Genomic DNA, 6,000 nt, shown 5'->3' on the forward strand with positions numbered 1-6,000 from the left:
CTACCAATCCACGCCCGAACGCCTCGCGAGAATCTAAGCTAAACGATAAACAACACGAGGGACACAAGATTTATACTGGTTCGGGCCACCATTGTGGTGTAATACCCTACTCCAGTGTGTGGTGTGGTGGATTGCCTCAGGGGCTGATGATGAACAGTACAAGGGGAAGAACAGCCTCACGAGAGGTGTTCTTGGGCTGGTGCAATGAACTACTTGGGAGAGTTCGATCGCCTCTCGATCTGGTGGGGGCTCTATGAGATGCCCTCTACTATGGTGGCTAGCTCTATATATAGAGGCCCTGGTCCTCTTCCCAAATATTGAGCGGGAAGGGCGCCAACAACGGCCATTTTGAAGGGGAACATCTAGTACAAGCTATCCCGACTAAAGTTGGACTTCGGCTGCCAAAGGCACTCGCAATGACGCCGTCTTGGGCTCCATGGTGACCTCCATCCTGCCGCTCTGCTGGTCTTGGTCTCGTTGCACTGAAATGGTAACCTTTGCTTGATGCCTCGGCACTCTGCGCCTATGCATGCCCCCTTTGCATCAAAGAGGAAACAAGGACACTACGCAGGCCGGCGCCCGCCTAGCGCCCGCCTGGTCTCGATCGTCACAGCTTGCATCACGAGCACCTCGCGAGGTACCCTTGCCTTGATCTCTCCACCTCCTCGCGAGCCTTCCTAGTGAGGTCACTCCTGAGGAAGCCTTGCATCGTCCGCCCCGCGAGGCTTGGCCCCTTGCGAGGGTCTTGAGTTTGAGTTGACGAAGATGGGATGTACTGGGCCACCAATTGAGCCATGGCGCAGGCCGCATGCAGGAAAGTCTGGGGACCCCCGTTCCCAGGACGCCGACAAATGCAGAAGATGATGCCACCCGTTACGGCCGTAAAGGTCTGGACTCCACCGCCGCCCTGGTGAAGATACTGTCTGATTTGTACAAAGAAGAAGAAGAGGAGTTCATCCGTATCAAACCACGGGATGGATTCTCCATGTACAACCCCCCAAGCTGGGTGAGCTGCTATCTTTCATTCCAGTCTTTCCCGCATTCTTTAGCACAAATATTTACCTTGCCAATTAATAGCAGGAACTACGAAAAGCTATGAGGGAGGTTCATAGCCCATCTCCACAGCCAGAGACCCTGACCGGGCCCTCGACCCCGGACTTGAAGAAGATCCGGACACATTTGTGGAGCTCGTCGACAGGACATTTTATCAGTTAGGCTGTGATGGCGCCCTGGTGACCATCATAGCTGATTATCCTGGCCTACTCCCTGTATCACATGTAAGTAAAACCGGAGTCCCAACTTCCAAGGAGGATCCCCTCTTTGCGCCTTACCCACCGCACATGTATTGCGTTTTACAAGGAAGCCATCGGGACGCCATGCCGAACCTGCGGTGACTCGTCAACAAGGGGCACCGAAGCCGGGTAGGCTTAAAAGGAAGGCGGTCAGGACTGAGACGCCGTTGTAGAGGTATGATTAGAAACCTGCCACATATTTATTATCTTTAAGTTATAACGATGTCCATGGTTTCCTGGCAGAAAAAGCACACGCCGGACTATATCCGGAGAGCCTGCCGGCCACGCCTCCGCCAGCCGGACTCCGAGGCCAGACTCAAGGTCGGAGGTCAACGCGGGGACAACATCGGGCGATTCTCCTACAAAGGATGCGGATAGATTATCCACTACAAACTCCAAAGTGGAGAGCGCCATGATTCATAGACGCCGATGGGCCACACTACACGACCCTAATTTATCTGAAGAGGCGTTCAATGCCTTTAACTCAGGGGACGCGTACATCCGAGCTGCTCAAGATGGCCTCGCCAGAGCCACAGACCATACGTAAAGGATATACGGGTAAGAAAATTTGATAAGTATGTATATTAGTAGCCCCTGAGACTTGAAATAGTTGGCGCAACTGATTTAAGGATCCTCGTATGCGTAGGTTCTGACAGAGAAGAATACCCAGCTGTCTAAAGAGCTGGAGGAGTGCAAAGCCCAGCTGTGGGCCGCAGTTGCCGGAATGGAGGAGTCCACGAAGGCCCCATCTGGTAATGCTTGTCTTGATTGAAAAGAATGTAATGGCATGTACCAGTTAGTGCTCGGCATGAATGCCAATCTACCAACAGATTATGCAGACAATCCCGGAGACAATCCGGAGATCATACCAGAGGATGAACAACATGCTCAATGACAGCTGAAGGCTGGAGAGCGTGTGCTTACAAAGGTTATACGGGAGAAAAATAATCTCCAGGACGCGAACACCCGACTGGACGTCAAATTAAAGGATGTTCGGGCCCAGCTTGCTGACTCCGTGAAGGAGAATAAGAGGCTTCGACACGACATTTTTAGTAAGTGCTCTAACGACCCATTATAAAGTTTCAGCTAAGAAGCGGGCTAACGGAATTATATCTGTAGGTATGTTGACAGGTCGCCCCGAAGAGGAGATGCCCGGATCTGTAGGGAATCTTCTGCAGGAGCTCTCACAACTGCACGAACAAGTTCGGCAGGTGATACAGAGCATTGCCCAGGCCTTGTGGCCCTCCGCCGCCCTGCCCGGAGGCATGTGGGAGCTTGTAGAGATGCCCAAGGGAGCGCGGCGGCACTTCTGATTATGTAAGATATCGGCCTGCCGACAAGGTGCAAGGGAAGCTTGGGCCATGGTGAAGACGCGGTACACCAAGGCTGACCCGAACCACATGGCCGAGGTCGTACCTGTAGGGTCAGATGGGAAAGAGATCCCTGTAAGTCTGGTATATGACCAGGTAGCATTAGCCGCTAAGTATTCCCAACAGGATTGTAGGCTAGACAGCCTGTTGGATGGTATGGAGGAAGAATTTAGTCAGTCTAAGTGACTTTGTTCCTCAAAGGACATGTTATGTCTCTAGCCGGATTGTAAATCATTTGTCTTGGTGGACCTTTTCGCTTCAACCTCCGGACCCGACAGTCCGGAGTGTATCCGAATACCCGCTCAATTATGCAAAAACCAGGGCACGTGTGGAAACCAGGCGTAGGGGTCATAAGTGCTTGAACAGACAAGTACCCAACTAGCTATGTTATATTACATGGATAGTAAGAAACATCTTCCAGGGAGAATAGTTCTGTTAAGGGTTCCTTTCCCTGGGTACGCATGCATTAACGTGCATGTCCGGACAGTGAAAAGCGACGCAGGATATAAGCATATGGGGGCATGTATTGCAATAAGTGAGAAGCATCTTTTGTTCACTGATCGAATATTCCCTTAAGAACGCTAGCTTTCGGCTTCACCCAGTCTGAGGTACACATCCGGCTGACCCGGCAGTAGCAATCGCAGAGGTGCTCCCCTTATGCCCTAGCTGAATTAACGGGAACATAGGGCATAAACACAAGAGCCAGGCAACCCAGCTTGGCCAAAACTAAGTCATATCGATGCATATAATTGTGAAAAGGTACATATGGAGGAATGACGCATATGTGGCGGGCATAAAGCCCAGAAGGTAATTATATTAAGCTTCTATATAAGAAGCCCCCAGGTATATTGAGCGTGCATAGCACGGCAGGAGTGTGCGGTCGAGGCATACTTGAAGCTTTTAAGGCTATATATATAAAAAAGAAAAAGAGAGAGGATATAACTTAAAAAAGAAAGGCGGAGGTAAGGAGACGAACACAAAGTTCGACACTAGGCGTAGAATCTTCGGAGTCTGGCCTTGTTCCATGGGTTTGTCTCGAGTCGATTATCTGATGCATCACGCAGACGGTATGCTCCCTCAGTGAGAACTTTATCAATGATGAAGGGACCCTCCCACTTGGGGTTGAGCTTGTCGTTTTTCTTCTCTGGTAGGCGTAGGACGAGCTCGCCAATGTTATAAGTTTTGGCCCGTACTTCTCTGCTTTGATACCTTCAAGCCTGCTATTGATAGAATGCGGAACGGGCCCTTGCGACGTCACGCTCCTCCTCCAGGACATCTAAGCTGTCCTGCCGATCCAGCTCGGCTTCTCTCTCTTCGTACATGAGCACTCGAGGTGAGTCATGGATGATATCGCAGGGTAGCACTGCCTCTGCGCCATACACCATAAAAAATGGTGTGTATCCGATTGTGCGATTTGGGGTGGTCCGCAGCCCCCATATTACGGAGTCGAGCTCCTTGACCCAGTGCGTATCTGATTCCTCCAAGGATCGCACTAGTCTGGGTTTAATGCCGCTCATAATAAGACCATTCGCTCGTTCAACTTAACCGTTTGTTCGGGGGTGATAGACGTAGGCGTAATCGAGTTTTATGCCCATTTTGCTGCACCAAGTTTTCACCTCATCGACTGCGAAGTTTGAGCCGTTATCGGTGATGATGCCATAACGGTGTACGACCCCAGATATGAAGTCTATCACTAGTCCAGACTCGACCGTTTTAACTGGTTTGGCTTCTATCCATTTGGTGAATTTATCGACCATGACCAACAAGTATTTCTTCTTATGGCTTACTTCTTTAAGGGGTCCAACCATATCGAACCCCCAGACCACAAAGGGCCAAGTTATGGGGATTGTTTGGAGAGCGGTAGGTGGCATATGGCTTTGATTTGCAAAAAGCCAGCAGCCAACACAATGTTGGACACGGTCCTGTGCATCTGCCCGGGCTGTCGGCCAATAGAAACCTGTATTGAAGGCCTTGCTTACGAGCGCCCGAGCTGCGGCATGGTGGCCGCCGAGTCCGGCATGAATTTCTGCAAAGAGCTGTCGCCCTTCCTCTTATGAGATGCACCTTTGGAGCACTCCAGTCGCGCTTTTCTTATAAAGCTCTCCCTCGTGGACTTTGTAGGCTTTAGAGTGCCGCACAATGCAATGTGCCTCATTTTGGTCCTCAGGGAGTTCTTGCCTATTTAAGTAGGCTAAGAAGGGTTCTGTCCATGGGGCGATGACATACATAATCGCGTGGGCCGAAGGTGTTATTTCAGTGGCGGAGCCTCCGATTACGCCAGAGTGTTCGGGATCTAGGGTTGTGTGCGGATCCGGACTGTTATTGCCGGTCTCCCCTTCCCACACCGCGGATGGCTTGAATAGCCTTTCCAAAAAGATATTAGGTGGGACGGGGTCGCGTTTAGCGCCGATGCAGGCTAGAATATCTGCCGCTTGGTTGTTTTCTCGGACCACATGGTGGAATTCGAGCCCCTCGAACCGAGCTGACATTTTGAGGACGGCATTGCGGTAGGCCGCCATTTTTGGGTCCTTGGCGTCAAAGTCTCCATTTATTTGAGATATTGCGAGGTTTAAATCCCCACGCACTTCTACGCGTTGAATGCCCATGGAGACTGCCATTCGAAGACCATGCAATAGGGCCTCATATTCGGCTGCATTATTGGAATCTGTGTATAGTATTTGGAGTACGTATTGGACTGTATCTCCGGTGGGGGATGTCAGGACAACGCCTGCCCCTAGACCAGCCAGCATCTTAGAGCCGTCGAAGTGCATGATCTAATTGGAGTACGCGCCGTACACTTTAGGGAGTTCGGCTTCTGTCCATTCGGTGATGAAGTCAGCCAGTACTTCCGATTTAATGGCTCGCTGTGGTTTGTATGTTATGTCAAACGGGAGGAGCTCGATAGCCCATTTAGCAATCCGGCCCGTGGCATCGCGGTTATTTATTATGTCATTGAGTGGTACTTCGGAGGCCACCGTGATTGAACACTCTTGAAAGTAGTGTCGTAGTTTTTGGGACGCCATGAAGACGGCGTATGCTATCTTTTGATAATGTGGGCACCGTGACTTGCATGGAGTGAGGACAGTGGATACGTAGTATACCGGCTTTTGAAGCGGGAACTTATGTCCGTCTGTCTCTCGTTCGACGACGAGCACTGCGCTTACAACCTATTGTGTTGCAGCTATATATAACAGCATAGGTTCGCCAATGTTTGGCGCGGCCAGGATTGGATTGGTGGCCAAGAGGGGTTTTTGTTTCCTCCAGTCCGGCCGTAGCCGCATCCGTCCACTCGAAGTGTTCAGTGCGTCGAAGAAGGCGATAAAGAGGTAGTGCCTTTT

This window comes from Triticum aestivum, chromosome 6B (genome assembly GCF_018294505.1).
Source record: "Triticum aestivum cultivar Chinese Spring chromosome 6B, IWGSC CS RefSeq v2.1, whole genome shotgun sequence".
Lineage (NCBI taxonomy): Eukaryota > Viridiplantae > Streptophyta > Magnoliopsida > Poales > Poaceae > Triticum > Triticum aestivum.